Source organism: Gekko japonicus, unplaced genomic scaffold (genome assembly GCF_001447785.1).
Source record: "Gekko japonicus isolate JY-2015 unplaced genomic scaffold, Gekko_japonicus_V1.1 scaffold1246, whole genome shotgun sequence".
NCBI lineage: Eukaryota > Metazoa > Chordata > Lepidosauria > Squamata > Gekkonidae > Gekko > Gekko japonicus.
Genome location: NW_015163126.1, coordinates 27,639 through 36,777, shown reverse-complemented (window position 1 = coordinate 36,777; position 9,139 = coordinate 27,639). Strand labels below are relative to the sequence as shown.

Here is a 9,139-nt window from a genome sequence, read left to right as displayed (position 1 = left end):
GTGGCCAACCAGTTTCTCTGGAGGGCCAACAACAGGGCAGAGAGGCCGAGGCCTTCCCCTGATAAGAACATCAGAAGAGCCCTGCTGGATCAGACCAGGGGTCCATCTAGTCCAGCATCCTGTCTCACACAGTGGCCATACGGAGAACAAGAAAAACTGTGAGAAAGTGATGCTTAATATATGTCTTTAAAGAATAATCGAAAAGTGAACACAAATAATATACATAATCATAGAAAAATATATATTGACGGTGATCTCCAGAATGTCTTGCCGTTTTGACAGTCCAGCCTCCTGTCTCACACAGTGGACAACCGGTTCCTCTGTAGGGCCAACAACAGGGCACAGAGACTGAGGCCTTCCCCTGATGTTGCCTCCTGGCTCTGGGATTCAGAGGATTACTGCCTCTGAACAAGGAATTTCCTTTCACTTACCATGTCTAGTAGCCACTGAGAGACTTACCCTCCATGAATCTATCTAGACTATCTAATCCCACCTTTAAAGATGTTGATTCATGTAGCCATCACTACCCCCTTTGGTAGTGAATTCCATATCTTCATCACTCTCTGTGTAAAGTCGGATTTCTTTTATACTCTGCTGAGCTCCTTAAGTCTTCGGGAATTTCCCAACCTGGAGTTGGCAACCGTAGCCTCAGGGCAGAGCTGAGCATGGGCAGTGGGAAAGCTCACAGGTGGGCAGAGGAAGAACACACAGGTATGTTCGAGTCACGTAAGTGGATGGGAGGGAATGAGGACATATTTGGCTGGGGGGAGCCTGGGAATGCTATGCCCGATGCCGTTCAAAACCTGGAACTAGCCCTGTTTAAAATACTTAACTTTGACTGGCTCACTGAGAACCAGGTACAGTAAATGGGAGGAAGAAGAAGAAGAAGAAGAGAGGAAGAAATTGGATTTATACCCCGCCCTTCACTACCCAAAGGAGTCTCAGAGTGGCTTTCAGTCTCCTTTCCCTTCCCCTTCCCCACAACAGACACCCTGTGAGGTAGGTGGGGCTGAGGGAGCTCTCTCGAGAACTGCCCTTGAGAGAACAGCTCCGAGAGAACTTATGACTGATCCAAGGTCACACCAGCAGCTGCATGTAGAGGAGTGGGTTCTCCCAGATTAGAGTCCGTGCTCCAAACCACCGCACCAAACTGGCCGCTCCGTTCTTCCAACTTACCGACAATAGACATGATCACCACCACCAGATCGAAAATATTCCATCCGTTGGTGAAGAAGTAATATCTCAGCGCGATCATCTTCATGACACACTCCGCCGTGAAGATGGTAATGAAGAGGATGTTGATTTTGTTCAGGACGTACGTCTTCTTCGGGGACTGGTCGTCCGTCTCCACCATCATGGTGACCATGTTGAGGCAGATGAGGATCATAATGGCGACATCGAAAGCTTGGCGAGTGACAATGTCGAAAAGGAACCCTTGGTATTTGTTCTGGGGGGGTGAGGAGAACAGTTGTCCAGTAGCTGATGTGTTTGTTTGTTTATTTATTAGATTTTTACCCCGCCCTCCGGAGGTAAATGTAGAGTTAGTTACAACTTACCCCTGTGCGGTATCAACCAAGATCTCTTTAACTCTGGTTACACAACGCTGCCTTCTACTGAATCAGACCCTCGGCCCTTTGGAGTAAGTATTGCCAACTCGGACCACCAGTGGCTCTCCAGAGTCTCGGGTGGAGGTCTTTCACATCACCTGCTACCTAGCCCTCTAAATAGGAAGTGGCAGGGATTGAACCGGAGACCTTCTGCATGCCAGGGACATGCTCTACCGCTGAGCCACGGCCCCTTCCCAATTTCCACTCGTGTGACATCCTTAGGATACCCTGGAATCTTTGTATTGACTCCACTGTGGGGGCCTTTGTAGAGATCATCTGCCTGCCTAAACCACTCTTGGAGCTGGTTTACTAAGACTTTATGGGTATTAAGGGTGTTTATCAGTGCACAGGCCTGGTCTGAAAGGTCTTAAGCCTCCGCGTGCGATGAGTTCCCCCACCCCCCAAAAAAAGAACTAGAGCAGTGGTGGCGAACCTATGGCACGAGTGCCAGAGGTGGCACTCAGAGCCCTCTCTGTGGGCACGCGTGCCATCGCCCCAGCCAGGCCCAGACCATCATTAAAGTGTCGAATTCTCTGCCAAATAATTTTAAGTAAATGAAAGCATTTGGGATTGCTTTCCTTACTTTGTTTGGATCATCTGAAGTGAATGTATGAGTTGTTTTTTCTAAAGTAAAACCTCAGTCTTCAGGTTAAATTGCCGCGATAAATAAGTGGGTTTTGGGTCGCAGTTTGGGCACATGGTCTCTAAAAGGTTCGCCATCACTGCCCTAGAGTCAGTAAGTTACGTATTACCCTCCCCGCTTCCTCCAAGAGAGTCAGGTTGGTACGTGGAGTTCTCCCTTCCCATTTTATCCTCAAACTCCTGGGCATTGAGCATCAATGCGGACTGGTGATCTGACCTCCGGCTTTCCCGATCCTCTTCTGACAATGCTAAATGTTGCGCCACACTGGCTTTCTTCAGATTATTTATCAGAACCATACAGAACACAGAATTAAAAAGTCAAGGACAGAAAGCAACCAACATGGCGCCCAGGAGTGCCAGAGTGCCGGCCAACCCTTTTTCTGGCACCCCCAAAGTGCTTTTAGAAAGTGGGTGGGGCTAGGTGGGGGTTTGGTCCAACAAGGCTTCTGATTGGCTGTGCAGATGTTTCAAAACATCGCTTTGTCAACAGCTGTCACCAAAGCACAACGACCTTCACTGTGTAACTGAAGGCAAGCGGAGGCGACCGTTTTGTAGGAAGCTCCGCTTCCCGCAGCAGCCATTTTGTGGCAGCCATTTTTGTGGTAAAAAATAAACAAAAATACTGCAAAAATGTGTATATCTATTCAAAATTTTGTAAGCATCAATATACAAAAATACAAAATAACCACTTTATAATGTTTTCATGTTGTTACATGTGATGGCCGAAATTCTCCGGAGTATCTTCCGTTTCGCGAGAACCTCTTCTTACTTGTATTTTTGTATATTGATGCTTACAAGATTCTGAATAGATATACACGTTTTTGCAGTATTTTTGTTTATTTTCGGTCTTATGTACTGCAACCCCTTAACCATTATACGTGCAGCTATTTTTGTGGTGGCTGCACCCACCACGCAGTGTCAGAATTCCAAAGGTGCCCGCAGGCTCAGAACATTTGGGGACCCCCGATGTAAAAGAACCGGAAACCAGAATCCCTTTTAGACAGGTTTGTGTCAAGGCGAACATGCTAACGTTACGGTTATTGAGTATCGATAGGAGGCTCACGAGAGGGAAGGTGTCACGGCTGCAGGAGGACTTGGACCCGGTAGCCTCTTCCCTCCGAGTCTGACACTGAAACCACCACACCACGCTGCCTCTCATTGCCTTTGCCACAACTTTTGCCCACGTCCATGTCAACTACAGCTCCAATGCTTATTGGCAGAGCTATTTTGGGGCAGGAACGCACGGGAACGGAGGTCCGGCTGGCTCCCGAGTTGGCCACGCCCAGCAGGAACTCATTAGCATAACAGGCCACACCCAACAGCAGACACTCATTAGGATTGGCTACATTAGGGGGGGTGTGGCCTAACATGCAAAGGAGTCCCTGCTACAAAAAAAAAGGCCCTGGGTTTTGACAACAAACAAGGTAAACAGAATAAGAAGCAAAAGGTGGGTGTGGCTGGATGACCACACTTCTGGTAACATGGGGGTGTGGCCTAATATGCCAATGAGCTGTGCTGTCATGGGTGTGGCCTAATATGCTAATGAGTTCCTGCTGGGCTTTTTCTACCAAAAAAGCCCTGCTTATTGGGTTTTGCAGTGCTGCTCCCTGCCACCATCATAAACCTAGAGTGGTATCTCACCAGGGGTCTTGGGATGGGCTTTTGGGGTTTCTTGGATCCCAGTTTTTTCATGGCGTTGTAGTATTTTTTCTGCTCCTCCGTCATGAAAATGTCTTCTCCACCTAAGTACAAGGAAGAAATGCAAGGGATATTGTTGGAGGAAACTTAAATAGGCCCTGGCTAGTATTGGGATGGGTGACCTCCAAGGAATACCAGAGTCGTGATGCAGAGGCAGGAAATGGCAAACCACCTCCGACATGTTTCTTGCCTTAAAAAACAAAGTGTAGTCCACCACCTAGTGGTGCAGAACGCTAAAAGAGCTAGAACTTCTGACTGCCAGGCAATCTTAGGGTTTCCCGGCTGTACCACACAAATTGCCATAACGATTATTATTATTAATTATTAATTACCCCAAAAGTCCTAAAACCCTGGCTTTCTTATCCCATTTACTTTCCTTTGGACCTGTAAATATCAGATCTTTTAGGTACTGGAGTCACCTTTCCAAACATTTCTACATAAAATGATGCCTTGAAAGCCCCCTGCTGGGGTCGTCATAAGTCGGTTGCAACTTGCATACATACATAAAATGAACGCAAAGTCAGGATCTACTCATAGCATCCAAAGAAGTGGGCCACAGTTAGGGTTGACGGGTGCCTCCTGGCCACTGGTGGGGGATGTACTCAGTCCGATGCTTTTTTTTCTTTCAGTAGTGGGTCCGATACTTTTTAATTTGTTTATTAATGATTTGGAGTTGGGAGTAAGCAGTGAAGTGGCTAAATTTGCGGATGACACGAAGTTGTTCAGGGTGGTGAAAACCAGGGAGGATTGTGAGGCACTCCAAAGGGATCTGTCAAGGATGGGTGAGTGGGCGTCAACATGGCAAATGGGGTTCAAGGTGGCCAAGTGCAAAGTGATGCACATTGGAGCAAAAAATCCTAACTATAAACACATTGATGGGGTCTGAACTGGCAGAGACTAACCAAGAGAGAGATCTTGGAGTCGTAGTAGATAACTCAATGAAAATGTCGAGACAGTGTGTGACTGCAATAAAAAAAAGGCCAACACTATGCTGGGGATTATTAGGAAGGGAACTGAAAACAAAACAGTCAGTATCATAATGCCCCTATATAAATCGATGGTGTGACCTCATTTGGAGTACTGTGTATAGTTCTGGTCAGCACACCTCAAAAAGGATATTATAGCATTGGGAAAAGTGCAGAAAAGGGCAACTATAATGATGAAAGGGTTGGAACACTTTCCCTATGAAGAAAGGTTAAAGCGCTTGGGGCTCTTTAGCTTGGAGAACTGACGGCTGAGGGGTGACATATCAAGCTTTAGAAGATTATGCATGGGATAGAGCAGGTCGAGAAAGAAGTCCTTTTCTCCCTTTCTCACAATACAAGAACTCGTGGGCACTCCATGAAATTGCTGAGCGGTCGGGTTAGAACGGATAAAAGGAAATACTTCTTCACCCAAAGAGCGATTAACAGATGGAACTCACTGCCACAGGAAGTGGTGGTGGCAGCTACAAGCATGGACAGCTTCAAGCGGGAACTGGATAAACATATGGAGCAGAGGTCCATCAGTGGCTCTTAGCCACAAGGTATAGATAGGAACTCACAGGCTGGGGCAGGTGATGCACTGTGTTCTTGGTGCTTGGGGTGGGGGGCAACAGTGGGAGGGCTTCTAGTGTCCTGGCCCCACTGCTGGACCTCCTGATGGCACCTGGTATTTCTGGCCACTGTGTGACACCGAGTGTTGGACTGGATGGGCCACTGGCCTGATCCAGCATTGGCTTCTCTGATGCTCTTATGATGGGGGGATGTAGGGCTGCCCTCTGGTGGCTGGGACACTCCTGAAGAATTGAGGATGGAGGATGAGGAGAACAGGGACTTCAGAGGGGTACAATGCGGTAGAATTTACCCTCCAAAGCAGCCATGTTCTCCAGGGGACCTGATCTCTGAAGTCTGGAGATGAGCTGTAATTTTGGGGGATCCCCAAGTCCCCCCTGGAGTCTGGCACCCCAAACTCCAGTCCATGAATAGCTTGTGCTGCAAAAAAAATGTTGCCTTTAAGGTGTCCCAGGACTCTGCTTTATTAACCCGGAATAAAGTCGGCGGTAGCCCCAAAGAGGGCTGAGTTTTGTCCGTGGGTTGTCCACTGGTCCAAAGGGGCTGCAATACGTTCCCTGAGGTGTCTTAAGACGCCCTCTGAGGACCAACGTCCTGGAGCAGCCACTACAGCAGACCCATGGAACTCCCACAACAGCTACATTTGCTTCAACCGGTACACGAAAGAGAAGACCGGCATCAAACGAAAATCTCAGCCCGAAATTCAGAAGCAAGCCGCTTCTTTCCTCAAAGGACCACCCTTAGCCAATCGAAGGTACCCTCTGTTCTCTTCAAGCTCTCTCGTTGAAGAAGGAACCAGGAAACGTTCCATATACTTATCTTTTTCTTTTGCTGGTTAAAATTGTCGATAATGACGCCGACGAAAAGGTTCATCGTGAAGAAAGACCCGCAGATGATAAAAATCACGAAATAGAGGTACATGTACAGGTTGTTTTCGAAAACCGGCTGGCGTTCGTCCTGCAGAAACGAAAGGGGGGGAGATGAAAGATGAAAAGGGGGGAAAGGTGGACAATGAAGCTGCGTGGGAGGGCAGAGACCCCTTGGCGCTGTGCCCTCGTGGGTCTAATGAACATGCTAACATTTAGTCAACGGGCTGCTGTATTATGCGGTAACTACTATATTTCTCTTGAGGTCTCTCAGATTCCCTTGAAGCATTTGCTGAGAGAAGCAGCACTGTACCAAGAAACTACTGCAGCAGACGTCTGACACTCTTATAATGCCCTTCCCAGACAATGATATATTTCACTTTTCCTTCACCAACCTTACAGCATCATATTTATGGATCCCTTTAAATCTCTTGCCCAGTCTAGTCTGGTGTAGTGGTTAGGAGCACTAATGTGGGAGAACTGGGTTGGATTCCCCACTCCTCCACATGCAGCTGTTGGGTGACCTTGGGCAAGCCACAGTTCTCTCAGAGCTGTTCTCTCAAGAGCAGTTCTCTCAGAGCTCTCTCAGCCCCACCTGCCTCACAGGGCGTCTGTTGGGAGAGAGGAAGGGAAAGGAGATTGTAAGCCACTCTGAGACTCCGTGAAGGGTGGGGTATAAACCTAATTTCTTCTCTTCTCTTCTTTTCCTACTTACAAACTTCCGTAGCATTCTCAGGACAGCACCACGCACTTATAAACCACACTCTGAGTTACAGTTGCCAAACCCGGGTTTGGGAAATTTCTAGAGGTTTGGGGATGGAGTTTGAGGATTTGGGGAGGGGAGAGACCTCAGTAGCTTATAAAGCCACAGAGTCGATCCTCCAAAGCAGATGTTCTCTCCAGGGGAACAGCTCTCTTTCATCTGGAGATCAGTTGCAATCAGTGTTCCCTCTAAGCTGAGTGAGTGTGAGCCAGCTCACAGTTTTTTAGCCTCCAGCTCACAGATTTTTGCCTTAGCTCAGGAAGGAGGGCTCCAGAGCAAACTAAGTTATGCAGCGGCCAAATGGCTCACTCACAACTTGAATGCCAGTGGCTCACAAAGTAGAATTTTTGCTCACAAGACTCCACAGCTTAGAGGGAACATTGGTTGCAATTCCAGGAGATCTCCAGGCCCCACCTGAATATTGGCAACCCTGCCCTGGGCAGTGTTATAGAGTTGCCAGATATCCCCAGCCACTGGCAGAGGATGGAGGGTAGGTTTGCCAGAACCAGGCTGGGAATTCCTGGAGATTTGGGAATGGAGCCTGGGGAGATCAGAAGAAAAAGAAGAAGAAGAAGAGATTGGATTTATACCCCGCCCTTCACTACCCCAAAGGTGTGTCATCCAGCAGGTGCAAGTGGAAGAAGAAGAAGAGGAAGAGGAGGAGATTGGATTTATACCCCGCCCTTCACTACCCAAGGGAGTCTCAGAGCGGCTTACAATCTCCTTTCCCTTCCCCTCCCCACAACAGACACCCTGTGAGGTGGGTGGGGCTGAGAGAGCTCAGACAGAAACAGCTCTTTCAGGAACAGCTGTGCCAGAGCTTGTAACTGACCCAAGGTCACATCAGCAGGTGCAAGTGGAGGAGTGGGGAATCAAACCCGGTTCCGCACACTTAACCACTACACCAAACTGGTCAGGGACCTTGGTGGGAAACAATGCCGTTTAGTCCACTCTCCAAAGCATCCATTTTCTCGATGGGAACTGTTCTCTGTAGTCTGGAGGTGAACTGTAATTCTGGGGGGTCCTCAGGCCCCACCTGGAGGCTGGCACCCCAATGCAGCAGTCGTGGAGTATGCCATTTTCAATTGTTGATGAGGAATTGAACTTCTGACGATTCCCATACTTTTTTTAAAAAAAGCCTACCCTCCACATACAAGATTAAAATTCTAGTGATAAACTTAATCTAATTTTCTCCTGGACAAGCAATGTTTGAAATGTGGAGGAATGGTCACCGGTCCACAAACTGAACCACAAACCAAACCATGAGGCTCCCAGGCGAATGGTTCGTGGGAAGCAGGGGGCAGAAAGCATGGGTTTAAAGGGACTCTGGGCCATTTAAAACCTTTCCAAGCACCCATACTTTCTCCTCCCCACCACTCAGCTGTTTTTTGTAGCAGGGGTTTAAAGCGACTCCAAACTATTTACACCCCTTCCAAGCTCTTTTGGCTCAGAGTCCCTTTAAGCCCCTGCTGGAAAAAAACAGCTGAGCAGCAGGGAGCAGAAAGCAGGAGTTTAAGGAGCCCTTTAACCCCCTGATTTCTGCCATTCACAAACTGCCAACGAGTGGCGTAAAAGTTTGTGGAAGTTCGTGGTGCTAGACCTACCGTGAATTTCCGTTCATGGATCACAAACTGACTAAAATTCATCCTGAACTTTTGTTCATGAGCTAGTTTGTGCTCATCCCTAGCCATAATAATATTATTGTACTCAGGGGTCATTTCGTAGAAAAAGAGGTGCAGGAGCTCATTAGCATAACTCACTGGCATAACTTATTTGCATATGCCACACTGAACTGTTTTGGATTGCTAGCTATTGGGGGGGGGAGAATGTGCAGATCTGTCCTCGCAGAGGAGGGAGAGCTTGTACCTGAATAAAACTTGGTCTTAAAGGTGCCACTGGACTGTTTTGGACCGGGGGCTGGGGGGGGCTCTGCAGCTTACCTGGCTGCTTCTTGCTCTGACTGAGGGCTGCTGAGAGCAAGGGGTGGGGCTTGTTGCATGTGCCCACCCC

At 48.1% G+C, this 9,139-nt stretch overlaps 1 pseudogene; it reads right to left on the bottom strand.

Annotated features, from left to right (window-relative positions):
• LOC107106726 overlaps positions 1 to 9,139 on the bottom strand; it is a 34,218-nt pseudogene that overhangs the window by 2,186 nt on the left and 22,893 nt on the right.